Source organism: Limulus polyphemus, unplaced genomic scaffold (genome assembly GCF_000517525.1).
Source record: "Limulus polyphemus unplaced genomic scaffold, Limulus_polyphemus-2.1.2 Scaffold84, whole genome shotgun sequence".
Lineage (NCBI taxonomy): Eukaryota > Metazoa > Arthropoda > Merostomata > Xiphosura > Limulidae > Limulus > Limulus polyphemus.
In genome coordinates, this window is record NW_013665694.1 from 416,588 (window position 1) to 433,837 (window position 17,250).

The window sequence follows — 17,250 nt, forward strand, 5'->3', positions numbered from 1 at the left end:
CAATGATCATCGGAGAGTTCGTGAGGCACTGAAACACTTTCTTTATGGAGTTTTCCCCATATTCCTTAGATGTTTACGTATTTGTTTCATGAGAGACATGCAATTTTAGGGTCATTTCACGAGTGTATTGCCTTGGGTTAGACTCAACAAACGTCTTCAGAGCATCAATATCACTTCCAACATGTCGGCCCCTGTCATCACAGTTTTTAAGGTGAAGTCACCTGAACGAAATTTTCTGATCCATCATTGACACTTACGAACGTTCAAAACATTTCCATAAACTTCTTTGATATTCTTTGTGGCAACAGAGGAGTTGTTTCCTTCTTGTATTCAAACAGCATTACATGCAAAATGTGTATCTCGCAGTGTGCCATCATTATAAGGAATTAGAGCATACTAAATTTTACACATTATATAGGCTACACTAACGTGACGTTTAGGCGGTTCCTTTAACTATTATACGTGATGTACGTTTTTTTTGGTGGTGGTTAATGAAAGTGTTCCAAAACGCAATATTAATTTCTTGACGACCTAATGTTTATAAATATAGCAGTGTTATCGCTACTGCTACTTTTGAAACTGACATTTTTAATGATAATGTTTTGTCAGTGGATAACGTAAGGATGAAAAAGCAAATTTATTGGTAAACGGTAATACTTTATTGCTACAATAACATAATACAGACTTCTCAGAACAGCATATCCATATTTATGAATGATGAGAGGAAAGCAGCTAACAAAGATACAGCCTGCAATACATTAAATAATAGTACTTAAATAATAGGCCCGGCATGGCCAGGTGGTTAGGGCGCTCGACTCACAATCTGCGGTTCGCGGGTTCTAATCCCCTTCACACCAAACATGCTCGCCCATTCAACCTTGGGGGCGTTATAATGTAACGGCCAATCCCTCTATTCGTTGGTAAAAGAGTAGCCCAAGAGTTGGCGGTGGGTGGTGATGACTAGCTGCCTTCCCTCTAGTCTTACACTGCTAAATTAGGGACGGCTAGCACAGATAGCCCTCGTGTAGCTTTGCGCGAAATGCATAACAAACCAAACCTTAAATAACACAACATCAAACAATAAATGAATATGATGACAGTAAGATTAATAAATAAGCTAATATGAAATAATAAATTTCTAATATTAGAAGATATTACGTTACTTATTATTTGTTGAGTTTTTAATTGTTTTAATTCGTTATTTTATTTCAATAGCATCAGCTTCTCGAAATTATTATTCGTCAGTCCAACTCTTTTTGGCTTCAAAACTTCCATCTTCTCTGAAAGTTTTAATCATAATTTATTTTACAGTTTCCTTACTGCCATTCAAGCTAATCGAAATCAGTTTAAACCATGGGTGAAAAGCAGCTTCGAAAATGTGATCCTCATTGACAAATGCAGCTTCAAATCACCTCTCAATTCCTGAAATTAAACCATTAGCTTGCAAATCTGGAGTGGTTTACCTCAAAGATCTTTCAGTTTTGTCAAATAGGTGATAAGTTTGGCAGAAGTGGTACCTTTTAGGTCTTAGTTTCACTTTGAAGTAAATCCAGTGCGCGTGCTATAAAACACATAACGATTATGTATTATTTGACGAAATTTATACCCGAAAGGTTGAAACGATCGACGTCTAGCTCATAACACACTTTATTGACTGAACACTCTTTCTTCGTTATTATACTTTATGGTTAAATCCAATACACAGACACGCCAAGACAGGATCTGTAAATCTAAACAATACAAAGTTAAACTAGTGAATGTAAACCGTACACTGTACACATTCAGTGCAGATGCTATACTGAAGCTTATTTCAAGTCTCATTCTATTATTATATGTTTTAAGTTACAGAAACAATAAAAAAATTATTATTCATAAAATGAAAAATGTTAACCATTGATTACAGCTTACCTGTTGCAGCAGCTCCAAGAGTCAACTGTGTCATGGACAACTCTACTGTGCTAAGCTTCTCTTTAAGTTCATCTTTTTTTCTCGACGAATTTATCGTTAATTGTGCATGTTAGGGTTTCCCTGCCAAAAACTGTTTTATTTGACAGCAACATCTGAAAAAGATTTGTCAAAGCTTGCAATTCAACAAATTTGAAAAGAAGCATTTCCTCAATGACCAAATCAGTTACGAGTGCATTTATTTTACATTGGCTAACCGTCCCGACGCTAGCAGCAATGAAGGTTCCAAGAGTTGGTTTTTCTGCTTCATTTTTCCCAGTTTTCTCTTACTAGAAGTATGAGCCCCTGTCTTTTCTGCTTCAACTGATCGTTTGTTTGACCTGTTTACCTCTATTTCTCTCTTGTTGCACGATTCAAAATCCTTGAGATTATGGGAATGTTTGTAATTAATGTGTTGCTTTTATATTAAAAAGTGATTTCTCATTATTGGCACTGTAATTTTTTTTTCGGGCATACACAACTGCAAAAAAACACTTTTGGATTGGAATCCACTTTCACTTCCAAGAAATTCAAAATAGTCTGTTATGTAAGGCCAAGGATGACTGTTTCTACGATTACACTCGTTGTTAACAGCTTCAGTGAGAGAAACATCGTCTTCTTTTACCGGATTCCATTTTATGACATTATGTTGTTCTATATGGCAATCAAAGAGTTACAACTGCATGTCTGATGTTAAAGCAACAGAACCCGGCAACATCACTTTCATATTGTAAGCTATAAAATACAATTTTCATATATGTTTATAAGTATATCTATGGTGTAACGGGCTTTTGAGCAGCCCGTGAGCCTAGTCGTTGGGTTTGAGGAATTTAATTGGGTTTCAGGTCGTGCTTTCGCGAGTGGAGCACACAAGCCCCCAACTCGAGGAAGTTTACGTGTGGAATAAAAGACTTCACACAGAGACAGCTGAATAAAAATCAAATAGTCTTTTATTTATACACTGTTGAGCATTTCATTTATATCGAAACTCCCAATTAACACTAATTCGAAATCATTGAATTCTTCGTTTTGAAGATCTAGGTGTTCATTAATAAGGCCTTCTATTATGTTCAGTAACATAGACACAACATTAGTTATCAACTAAATTAACACGAGAAATTCTCTCGGTCATAATCTGTATAACTGTATTAACAGATCTTTCAGTAACTCCACTATAAACATTTTCAAATCTACTATTTCTTTAGTACAGTTAATGTTCTTCACTTTTCTCTCTTTATACATTATATGTTATTGAACTTTAAGTGAAACACTGTTAGACTAGATCAGAAATAATATGCTTACAAGGAGTTTGTGGGGCGAACTTTTAGTAAATTCTGGATTACTGCTATCTTTCGTCTTCTGAAGTCAGAGCAATTCCCTGGAGTAACTTACTTTTGAGTCGGAAACACGGAATTACATACATAATATTTTGTGTTTTTTCCGATTGTTCAAGAAGTTCAGTAGATCAGACTGTAACCAAATCCACTTTGTTATTGGTCCTTAAATAACATATTTCTGCCCCTTATATAATATCTTTGGCGAAATTATCTAAGAACATTAACTTAAGGTGTATAGTTACAAACCGTGTAACTCACGCCTCTTCACTGATATTAATTCACTCATTGGTTTCATTGCCATCCCGTTAACTGTTTTTTGTGACATTGATTCATTTTGTCATGTGCTTTATCTAAACATTTGCGGTTTTATCTCAACATACCACGTCTGTCCAGCACTAAAATTCGTAGGTGTGATTTTTTTACACCTCTCGGTATAGACTGGAAATGTATTTCTAGGTAACTTTACAATGGGCTTTAAGCCTTTATCTTCCTTATTTGGTAGTGTGATTCACTAGTTAGTGTCCACGGTTTTATTTAAAAAAAATTCTGCTGCTTTTGCCATACTATGCGTTACATATATTATAATATAAAAATGTACTTCTTGAAAACCTTTGAACACGTATATACTTAGTATTTGTATTCCACAAATACTTCAATGTCTATAGTAATAGTAAAGATATCAGAATCTGTAATTTTTCTGTAGTAAGAATAATAGAATAATTTATTCTCACAAACACTGTTTGTGAGTTGTTGTTATTCTTTTTTTTTGGAATAATCAAAATTGCATTTTTCTTAAGTTTATTTCATTTGACTGAAATTACATTACAGTTTAACTGAGGCTGATCTATGTCAATACATTGTCGAAAAAAGCAACTTTTTGCTCTTCTATCAAATTTGATTTTAGATCACTCTGTATGTCGCAATTACGTCTAAAAACAATGCCTCATTTTCTCCTTAGCAAATTAATTAGATAAATATACCGATATGTATCGCAAAATACAAAAGCACAGGTATGAGCTAAACTTTAAGAGATGGAGAAAAAGTCACTTTTGTGATAGACATGTGTACTGAAAGACTGCTCAAACTTGCACAACTACACTTAAATGGTAATAAAAACAGTAAAATAATTAGGTTTCAGGCTATGGTTGCCTCACCAGTTTGTCTTATTTTATTATTTTTTCGAGTAACACAGCAAAATATTGATACAGAATAAGAATATAAGATTTTTAAGGCACTACCAACTCCTGAACCCAATTACTTCGTACATTAAGCCTCTCCAGTGAAGCCAACAGATTTTGACATGGTAAACTTAGCTTTAGCATTAAATGATTTCGTTTTCAAATACTAGTTTACTTAACTTTACAACTCAATATTGTGTTACATGATGTTATATTATAGTTAAAAACTACTAGAAAATTTTAGAAACTAAAAGAAACAAAATAAAACTCCTATTACTTCATATCGTGCCACATAATTAACAATATAACACTAAGCAATACATTGTCGGCTCTCTCTTTTGTGGTATATTCAGATAAAACCAATTTCCTGACAAGCATCAGATAGGTAATCTTGCTAATAACAGCAGATTCGATCAAGAAATAAGCAGAGTGATTGTGAATTGAACAATTTAATGGAGTCTTTCTAATGTAACTAAAGTAATAAGACTGGACTAAGTTGGTAAAAATGAAAACAGTCTTTATTATCTGATAAACATAAAGTAAATACAACATACGTACTTGCGCACACGAAAAGACATTCACTTCTATTAGGCTATGCTTAGTCCCACTGCTTTCACTCTCTCAGGATTTGTCTCTGTAGAACTAAAATATGTTGATTTTTCAATTAAGATCTTCCCTCGATGATCTCCTAGTAGAACTGACTTAAGAAAACATGCCTGAATTCAACAGGTAAACTCCCTTTCTTTGTTCGGTCGACAGCGTCACTTCCCTCTCAGGCAGAATAGACATTATTTACAATAGAGAACAAAGAAATTAGAACAAGACAACCTCAATGACTTTCTGGATCATGTGTTGCCGCCGTTACAGCATGGAAACTAAAAATAATTGTATTTGTTTGAAGTTGGTAGAGAACATATGATATGCCTGCATATTACACAATCAGAATATTAAGAACAATTTTGGAATTACTCGAAAAAATCAATAGTGTGATAATGAAGAAAAAACGATAAGTACAATTTTTGTTTTCAATGAACATAAAAATGATATATATTTTTCTATAACATTATTGATTTTATGTCTTTGTTATTTACATCCAGAATCTATAACCGATGTATGATAATCGATTATTTTTTGTAGTTTTATAAAATGTTAATATTTCATTCCTCTTTCTCTCCACTATATATGTTTGTTATAAAGTATTTCAAACGATTACAATATTTAAGCTATCAACTTAGTGAAGTCTCGTATTTTTGCATTTAGATCATTTATTGTGCCCCCCCCCCCCCCAATGGCACGGCGGTATGTCTGCCGACTTACAACGCTAGAAACCGTGTTTCGATACCAGTGGTGGGCAGAGCACAGATAGCCCATTGTGTAGTTTTGTGCTTAATTACAAATAAACAATCATTTATTGTGAGAACGTGAGATACTACATCAACATATTTTATTGCTGTTGTTTTTACGTTATAGTGATGAACAAGGTCTTGGGAATGCCTATATAAATCCAAAGCAACTGAATACGAAATTTGTAACGCAAGAAAAGGTTATCAAATTATCATTATTCTCATATTTGAAGAACTTATAAAACATGCAATAGTAAATCGGTATGCTCACATCATCAGTTGCCAAGGTCTGTTGTGAAGTAGCTTTGTTCGGCCAGTCAATATGATAATTGACTGTACGATTAGCAGGGTAGCTCTTATCACACTTTATGCTGAAATGTGGGTCGGCACACTACTATAGAAAAGTAAACAAGTTTGCAAGTGTAAAGAGTTTCGTCTTTGATAGTGTTCTACGGTTTAGATTCAATGTATCAGTTAAACGAGTGCTGGATGAAAGGTGAAAAAGTCATTAGGTTCTTACTCTTGATCGTCAATATCTTGATTGTCGATATCTGGGCGATCAGCTGAATTATATTCTCGACTATCAATAGGATTACTTCGTGAATGGTTCACTACATATTCAGACCAGTTTCTGTTCAGCTGAAATAAGAATAATTAGTTAGTAAATAAAGTCCTTTGCATAATATAATTCAATTTCTAATCGGGTTAGCCATTTTTACAGAATAAATAATAAAAAAATATTTATGTAGTTTTTGGATAGAAGATAAAATTTCAGAATTAGTTTTAAGTATACACTGAGTAGAACTAGTATATGATACTACTGTATTTTACTCTGCATTATTTTCACACACTTCCAGAGGGACAGTGGTAAGTCTACTGACTTACAATGCAACAGTATGGGGAACACACCAGATAGCCCATTGTGACTTTGCTCTAAAATAAACACACGCACTAGATCGTATAAAAAGTATTGACAAAAGATATTTAATACATAATTTTTTCTTCAGCAGTGAAGAGCTGTAATAGTGAATTAGCAGAAAATCGAAAAAACGTTCAAAATGCCTTCTTGCATTTGATCTAGAATAGTTATTTTTGACTATTTTTTGAATGCTACTTATTCATATATTAATTTGATTGAATTTACCCAATGATATCCAATTGCATTAAGCAATACTTTAAAAATATAAAGCTCTTAGAGATCTATGTATGATGTCTCTCGAACTAATACTGAACATTTTGGAATATTTTTTGGACTTTCTATGTTTGATCCCAGTCGGTTTAATAGTTTAGAAACACATAAATCTGCTCTTTACCGTGATTCTAGTTTTTTTTGTTTGCTACAAAGGGATTGTGGTTTTATCTTTTTAAAACACACAATGTTAATGTAAAGGTTAAATTTCATTTTACTCTTGACAAAAAATTAGACAGTATTCTATCAAACAAATTCCAACACAACTAAATTAGTAATTTTGTCTAGGACTAGATAAGCTAAGCTACATAGATGAAACAGGAAGAAAACTAAATACTGTATAAGTGAGCACAATCATGCAGCTTCTTACATTTTTCAACTTAAGGTCACAAATTCTGTCATTATTTTCACATAATTTCTAAGGAAAACAATAATTGTGAAAGGAAAATTAAGGATGCCCTATTAATATGAGATAAAAATACCTCCATAAATGTCCCCCACTTTGAACACTGTATTTACCTCAGAAATAGAAAAATAAAACTTATTTAGGCAAACGATTAAGAACAACAAAATACCCAACTCAGAGAACCAAGGTTAGGATTGGCAACTCGCTTCTATCTATTGTTTTTTATACTTTGCCTTCTGTAGTCTTCTTAGAGAAATGATTAAAAAAAAACATTTTAAAAAATCTTGGGCTAAACATTCTGATATAAGATATCTTCTGTATTTCTCCAAGATCGATTAAAAATACGTATCTATCTTTTATTGCACGATTTATTCAAGCTCCACCTAGTGTTAACCCGTGCGTACAAAGTAAAGCAATATGCTATATTAGTGCTCCTTCACCCAGATGAGTGCACCTATTTTTAGAACATATTATCACCTTGATGATCGGCACTTCTAGCCCGCCCTTCTCTGTTTATATTTTTAAAATGTGTTAACTGTAACTTAGGCATACAAAGACACAGTTAGGCTTCCAAATAGTTTTTTTTTTTTACTTTCTGTATAATATCTATTAGATTGATATGCTTAAATGTAGTGTTTCACATGTAATAATACTACCTACATAAGTCAAATACTTGTTGATTGAATCAAGTGGTCATTTTCAATAAATAAGTTATCGCTTAGAATTTATATATTACCCTCAGCTTTAAAACCAAAATTTGGCATTTATTGTTCCTTATAGTATAGAAAATAATGAGACATCTTGAACGTTCACAATTCCGAGGTAACCGTTCAAATATCAAAAAATGAGTAATTTCTTTGTCTTCAGATGCATTTTCGTCCTTACTTAACTGAAAATGTTGCCAATGTATAAAACAATATAAAACATTACGACTATGTTTATATAGTTTCTTGAACTTTAACAAGTTTATTAACTTGTAGTGCTTATCATATCTCTGTGTTTGTTCTTTGCAGCCATATTTTCATCTAACCTTTCGATCGCTGTCTACGAGGTAATACGTCGAGAAGTCTTTTCTAGATATCCACCTATCTTGTTTTAAGGTTTCTCCAAAGAGAAGGCACGTGTTTTTACTGTAACTGAAAACGTCACAAGTATCATTCATGAGGCAAATGGCAGAACATTGGATCCTTGAAACATTGGAAAAACTTCTTAATGGCGTCTTCTCAAACCTGTTGTTGGGACCCTTCATCTTGTTTCTGTAGGCAGAACGAATGGTTGATTCGGTATATGTAGTCAAGATTAAGATAAACATACAAGTCAGCATTAAGGAAGCCACAAACATCTTATGGGCTCTCCAAGACTTCTGGAAAGATTCAACATAATACTATTAATTAAAGTGCAGCGATATTGTCACAAACGAGAGTGAAATATCCTAAACGTAAGTAGCAAACAACTGTGCATAACTATAACAGTTGTTACACTGTATTACAAAATGAATGTAGAAGAAATCTCTGCTCTCAGCATATTTTAATTCTTACATTTAAGCTCAATATTACAACACTAAATATAAATTAAACTAAAAAGTATGTTGAAATGCCATAGAAATTTGCAGTAAGCTTTCAAAGATTACGTAGCATGACCTAGCAGTTGACATGTCGGACTGTGAATTGGAGAACACAAGGTTGCCCCCCAAAACGTTGCCCCCCAAAACACTCTCGGCACTTTGGAGCCTTGGATGCGTCGGAAAATTGCTGATCAAATCCCATTGTTCGATTAGATAGCCCAAGAGTTTGCCGTGAGTAGCTGCTTTCACTCTTGCCTATCAATTCTATAACGGACGGCTAATGCAGATAGCCCTTTGGGTAATTCGCGAATATTCGAAACAAATAATAACAACCAATGATCACATGTTGTAAAAAGGCTATTGCAAAATAATTTCATATTTTGTTTAACTTGTATATTTTTTTTCGCAACATTGACTTTTATTAGTAACTAACATATTTTAATAATTATGTTTTGCAAAGCAGTAATAATTTTTTCGAATAACATGGGCTGAAATGTATCAGAAATAACAAATGCATAGGAAAGTTTAAAAAATAACAAATTATTCATATATTTTCTATTGCAGATTACCATAGAGCAAGGGGTGCCATCTAGTGATTTAACAAATTAAATACCCTTAAATATCAGTTAAGCAAGCCTTTTGATTATTTGATTCACAATTTCGAGCAAAGCTACACAAGGGTTATTTGCTCACAGCTGTCCCTAATTTTGAACTGATAGATTAAAGGAAGTCAAATAATTAATAACAGCCATCGTTGACTTGGGATACTCTAATTAAGTAGTTAAATTTGACCATCGCTTTCGTAACACACCAAATGCCCCAATTTGTGGAGTGTGTTTATGCTGCAATCGGTAGCAATTTATAAATCTTCTGATCCACAGTCTGGGTACGTTAACCACTAACCTCTGCCCAGCCCAAGTTAAGATAGAGCTCGAGTGGACTAAGTAATTAAATATGGTTTTAATACTATCATTGAAATAAGTGGTCTCAGAACATTTTTGACATATAGTACTAGAATTTCTGAAGGACTTAGAGATTTAAAACGCACATTAAAATTGGAGACAATGAATGCCAATTTTCTCCATGTTTGCTAATACCAGTAATATCTAAGAACTAATGACATAAGTAATATTCTGGAAAGATGTTAAAACGTTCAAACGATTGCGTATTGTTTCATTTCCTACTTCGCGTTTTAGCCTGTGGGATTCGTAGAGATATGCAAAGCTGTAGTAGCAGGGATAAAAATATAGCCCTGTTAAAATCTTGCTTGTCTAAACGATTTATAGAGATTAGAGTTTTTTCAGCTAGTGTTGATGATAAACAATATAATAGTAGACAGTGTTTTAACTTGTGGTAATATAGCTAAACGGGACAAGTTTAACATTCTACAAACTATTACGAAACTTTAAAGAAGATACAAAATGAAAATTGGGTATATAAGTAATAAGCGAATAAGAAACGTATGTACAAAATCTGATAGTTATAAAAAAAAGTCGATTTCGGATTGCTAACGGTATTCTTCTTACTTTCTTCATCCCTCCATTGAAATGAAATTAACCTCTGCGCGGTTGTATTTCTAAGGTTGAATTTATAAATAATTGGTGGTGCACTCATATTCGTGTTTATTTTCTATGGTGGTATGGCTTTACGATAGGCAGCTGGGCTTTTAAATTTGGTTTGATTCTTGTTAAGCCACACAATGGGCTATCTGTGCTATGCCCACCACACGTATTGAAATCCAAATATTAACGTCATAAGTCCACAGACTTACCGCTAAGTCAATGGTGGGGAGGGGGGGGGCTTTTTAAGTTAGGAAGAAAATTACACATTTTTATTTTCATAAATTCTTTGCTTCAAAATTGAATTTCGATAAGTATGACAAGTACTTCAAATGCTTTACTTTTAGGTTTGGTTGTTAGTGTATGTATGAAGGAAACATGTTACTTTAACGTTAAAAACAGGGTTTTGATACCTGTAGTGACCAAAATACAGCTAGCCCATTGTGCATGTAATTTTGCGCTTAAAAACAAACGAACAAAAATATTAGGATTTTTTTTTAATTTTTGGACATACAATTCCAGAAACTTCCTGACTTTGGTTCATAACTAAGCTAACTTGTTTTTAAAATGATTAAAGCATTACCAAATCATAAAAGAACCAACTAGCAGGGTCAGCACTAAGGGAGAGATCTGGGGTGGGCCATGCATCCTCAAATTTCACCCAAGTTCATTCTCCTTAGCGGTTAAAAAAAAAAGCATATTATCAGTTTCAAAGAATCGAATGAAAAATTTACATTTGAAACAAATAATTCAGAGTTTTTTGACATATTTCAGCTATATATTCGTATTGCAGATAATAATTTCCCTTTCAGCACTTTTACTTGCAGATATTTAACCTTGATAGTTCCTGCTAATGCTTAATATGTATGAAACTTTCTAGGTAGTTGCTCAAGTGTCTGCGAAAAATGGCAAGTTCCTGCAAAAGAAGCCCCACTCTCCCTACTTCCCCAGTGGATCAGCGGTAACTCTGAAGACTTATAACGATAACAATCAGGTTTCGATATCTGTGGTGGGCATAGCACAGATAACCCATTATGTAGCTTTGTGCTGAACAACAAAACAGACAGACAAGTAAACTTGTTAAAAAGAGGGATGGGCAGTACGTGATCCAATTTTTATAACAATTCCTCTTGTTTAAAACTCTGATTATTAGAATACTTACCATGTTGACGGCCCTTTCTTCTGCTATAAATCTAGTCACTTAGTATCTCTAGTCGAATACCTTGCTGTAAATTCTCTTATATGCACAATGACAAAGTTTTTCTCTACTGTTGAGTTAATTACATTGGTGTTTTGTGATTGGTCAACTAAATTTCTATAGAGTTCTACAGTATGTGAAAAACCTTCTAAGTACACTGTATACATATTTGTCGTGAATATGCAACCACGCATTTTGCTATATTTAGAATATTAATGAATACTGACTAAATTGTCTTGGAAAAGCTACACCAGGATTTAGGAATAAGGTAATAACACTTATATCATGCTGCCACTCAACATCAGTTCTGTAAAAATAAAAGTGAGTGTGACTGCATCATGGAATAAATAAAAATAAAGGCCCGCCCACATCTGATATTCACTGACAGTTTCATTAGAAGCCTAAAGGTATTATTTATGGTTCTAAGCTAGTGTTAATGTATAACAAAGCTTTTATGAAACAGTGATTACAATAGTGTTAGAAATGTTCTTCTAAAACATTACGTTGGGATAACAGAAGTTCATATTATTATTTAATTGGATTTTGAATGATTGTAGCTCTTTATTGTGATACGTTTAGAATTATGCTCAACTCATCAAACGAAGATAATAAAAACACGTTGTTATGAAAATAAAAACTGACAAAAAGCCTATTCCTTAGCACGCCAATCTGGCGACTATCTGCTGACAAATATTCTAATAAAAAATGGTTAACTTACACGGCCCCCAAGAAGAAAGTAATTCTCACCGATACCTCGTCACTTCTTTTCAGGCTGTTGCAGCTTCTCGTTTTGCGAATGTGTATCTTGTGAAAAGAAAAATAGAGAAAATAAGGATCAAACATACGATTCAGTTATTTAATCTTTTCATTATTTCTATTAATATTTTACCGTGATTATTAAGTGGTAAAATGTTTAAGATAGTACGTGGAAATTGAAATGTGTAATCTGAGAAAGAAACGAAGGCGGCTTAAATATGTAGAGTTTTGTAGCACATGTTGAAGATTGTGTACTTGTACAAGATATTTGATACGAATTGACTCTCGTTATTGGTTATATTTAGGATCCGTATTTCTTTTTTAAAATACAAAGTTGAGTACGTTATATTAATTCGATTTTGAACATGCAAATCAGCAAGTCACCCTTTAACCAAAAGCTAGGAATCTTTTAACTATTTAAGTACATTTACAATGTTTTAGGTCCTTTTTACTTCCCACAATTAGAAAACAGAGGAACAAACTATATAATGTGTCGTGATGGGTATAGTTGGGTTAGAACACAATTTGTACACATTACATAAACATATAATGTATGGGTTGGGAGTTGATAGGTATAGTTGGGTTAGAACACAATTTGTAGACATTACATAAACATATAATGTATGGGTTGGGAGTTGATAGGTATAGTTGGGTTAGAACACAATTTGTAGACATTACATAAACATATAATGTATGGGTTGGGAGTTGATGGGTATAGTTGGGTTAGAACACTATTTGTAAACATTACATAAACATATAATGTATGGGTTGGGAGTTGATAGGCATAGTCGGGCTAGAACACAATGTGTACACATTACATAAACATATAATGTATGGGTTGGGAGTTGATAGGCATAGTTGGGTTAGAACACAATGTGTACACATTACATAAACATATAGGTTGGGAGTTGACCACAGTCAGTACAAAGCTACGATGAAACAGTTTGTATCGGAACTACATCGACGTTGTTTAGTGTTTGCAGGTGATATGATGCTGCCCCCAGTGGCACAGCAGTATGTCTGCGGACTTACAACGCTAAAATCCGGGTTTCGATACCCGTGTTGGGCAGAGCACAGATAGCCCATTGTGTAGCTTTGTGCATAATTACAAACAAGCAAAAAAATATGATGCTATCGAAAATTGATTGCTTTGGGAAGGGTTGTGAGGTAGCGAATTTTTTTTTATTTCCTCATGGTTTTGTTTACCGTCCATTTATTATTTTTTCTGTCGTTTAGTTAAGCTGTGAATTTTTAGCTAAATTTAAACGCTAACTCACCTTTAAGATGATCTGTGGTTTAGTCCATTACAAGGTATGTAACAGCTCTTTCCAACGCAAAGCATTTTTACTCTTAGCTCATAAGGATGTGTTCAGATCAGAGATAATATTGGATTATTTTTTGTACTTAATGGAATTGGAACTCAAATGAACATGGTTCTACATGGGACAACAGGACAATCCATAAAGAGGCCTGCATCAAGGCGTACCCTATCCATGGTAAGCAAAGTGCACCATCTTGCAACAGGTGATAATCCAAGAACACAAATGTCAGGTCAGTGGCAAAAGCCGTTTACTTGCCCTGCGCAACAGTACGCAACATAATCAAAAACTATCTCTATTTTAAAACGAGGCCAACAGGGTTTAGGCTCACCAACATAAGGCTTCAAAATTGTTTAAATAAAATGTGCTTACCTCTCATTAACTAGTATTCCATAACCTTTCAGATTATGACCCGTAATTACAGTAGTGTCAACCCTACTAAATATAGCACGCTCAACCACGCCATTTACCAATATATAAAATACACATAGCACATATAAGTATGCACGAAGTATACGCTGTTGTAAAGGCATTTTGTCTTTAAAACTAAAACTGTTTAGTTCTTTATTAAACTTTTAAAAAATCTAATTTTAGTTTGTGGATACCATTTGTGAATTATTGTTTTTAAGATATTGCATATTTTAAATGAGTTGACTAAACAAGGAAGACCAATTAACGATTTTTAGGTACATTGCAATATTTCTTATTTCAGGGTTATTAAATATTTTTAAATTAATTTGAGTTCGGTTAAAACAAAAGAATTTCTCAAACATTTAACTGATTAGTTGCAGCACAACAAGTGTCAATAATCAACACCCCTGAGATAAGAAATATTGCAATGTACCTAAAAAATCGTCAATTATTGATTATTGACATTCATTGTGCTTCAACTGGCCAGTTAAATGTTTGAGAAATTCGTTTGTTTTAACCGAACTCAAATTAATTTAACAATATTTAACAATATACTCTTTCCAGGTTTATTTAAAAACAATGTGTTATAAGAGTTATAAAAGTTAATACTCTTAATACTCAATCTTCAACCCATTATAACTGAAAACTTCATTCTAGTGAGGTTGCTTTTAGTAATTATAAAAAAAAATAAATTAAATCGTTTTCCATTGTGATGTGTATATCGTTTTTGTGGTATGTAGTTTATTTGGCGGCCATCTTATATTTCAAATTAGAAGTCCAAAAAACTCAAAATTCAGCTTGGTAGGGAAAAAATGATATCCACTGTATGATGACGCACTGCCATTTAGAGAATTATATATAATTATTTATAAGAACTTAAGGATGAGAGGAAAGGAGAATGTACAATATTTAATCATACTATATCTGTTATATTCGGTACCGATGAGACCTTTCGTCCAATACCAGATACGACAGACACAGTAATAGTTGAGAAGCTGCATACATTATGAAATTGCATAAATGACAACTGTTGTGGTGCTAGCTACATCAAGTTGGTGAAATGTAGTTTTCAGCAACTTTATATGAGTCACTTATAAGCCAGAATTACGTAAGGAATGATAACACACTGGAAGACCGGTGAGAATGACCAAAGCACGACTTCAATTTTTTTGAACAGCCTTGATCCAAGGTAAATACTGTACGTTTTTATGGCTACAATGTATATATTTCAAGAAATTTCAAAGAATTAGGAATTAAAGACAGCCTTTGCACCATTGTCCTATTGTAATGTTTGGCACACTACCTTCCCTATTCTTGCTGGGAGCATTTATTTAATTGCAGGCGCTAAATGCAGCATTTATTCTAAATTGTAGTTGTTATGAGTCAGATGGTAAAACGGTCTCATTTACAAGAATGCATTTTTCAATATCTATAATTGGTTTATGTCTAATCACTACTTTAACAAGAAACGAAATCTATAAAAACAACGGGGTCATTATAAAATGTTTTGATTTTTCATGACATTTATCTTAAAAAATCATATTACAAGCTTTCTCTTGATGTTTTTGTTTCTGGAAATTCCAAGTAATCTAAGAGAAGATGAAATATCACTATAAATAAACATAAGGCACAGTATAACGTTAATGGCCAATGTATCTGGACATAGATAAAACGATAGACAACATATACGTATCAAGCTACGTACTTCATACCAACACACACTTTGGAGGATCACATAAAGAAATTAAATTTACTCACTGGCTCTAAACACAAGAAACCTGCTAGCATTTAAATTACTCTTAAACGTACGTTAACGAACTCTATTAAAACGACTATTAACAAACCAAAAACTTGTAATAAGTGAAAGATTAAACGTTACTCTAACACATAATAAAATACCCACCATAGTTATAGCTACAACCACAAAAACGACATAACTTCCAGCCTATAAATAGAAGAAAAAGAGTTCAGTATCAAAATAAAGTCAATAGAGCAGACAACCATGATATGTTAACTCCCATTATGAACTACCGTTAACAAAAAAAAAAAAAAAAAACTAGCACTCAGGCACTTAATGAAAGACACAACACCATAACAATTTTACCAGAAGACAAAAGTAACTGTACTATAATCAACGTCAAAGAGGAATAGCCATTCCAGATCCAAACAAAAAAATAGTCTAACCCAACGGTTAACAAAGGGGAAAAATTGACAAATTCCTGGAGAAAGATATAGAATAACAACAACTTGGAACAGAAACAGTCAAACACTTAACAGTTCATCACATTACCGTCTATGGTCTGTCTAAAATTTACAAGAAAAGGCTACCATCATTCCTATAAAATAGCACAGACACACAGTGTAGTAGAATGTTAACATACAAAAATAGAATAAATTAATCTCAATTGTGATTGAATATTTATATATATATTGCTATATTTTATTTCTTGTCTGTGCTATCATGTAAGGATGATGCAAATGCCATTTTGTTTACATTGTTTTTGAAGGATTTGATATTAGCCATTCCTACATTCATTTCTTTTTTTGAAAAGTTTTTCTTTACTTGTTTGCTTGTTTTTCTAATGCTGTGTTTAATAGACATAAGAAGGTTGTATTTATAACCAAGTTCTAAATACAACGATATTCCAAGTGTAATATTTATTGTTTATATATTATCTGCTGGTAATTCCATAACATTTTTAAAGGAACACAAAATGTCTGTCGGAAGGTTAACTTTAAGGGGTAATAATAACATCGTTTACATTAGTATTATGATTTTAGTTTTTAATTACTACTTATAAAAGCGGATACTTCGTTTGAAATTATGTCACCCCAGTGAAATTGCTCGACACCATTGTTTTGGTTTTGGAGTTATCATGTAATAAAAAAGAAGCAGCAGAAAAAAACAACAACAAGAAATTCATACTTTTTGCTATGAGATGTACATACTTTCCCAGAAGTTGTGACTCAATCATTACATAGATATTGTTAAAACTGGAAACATCATATAGTATTGGACAGTTCTGATGACCTATTGAAGATATAT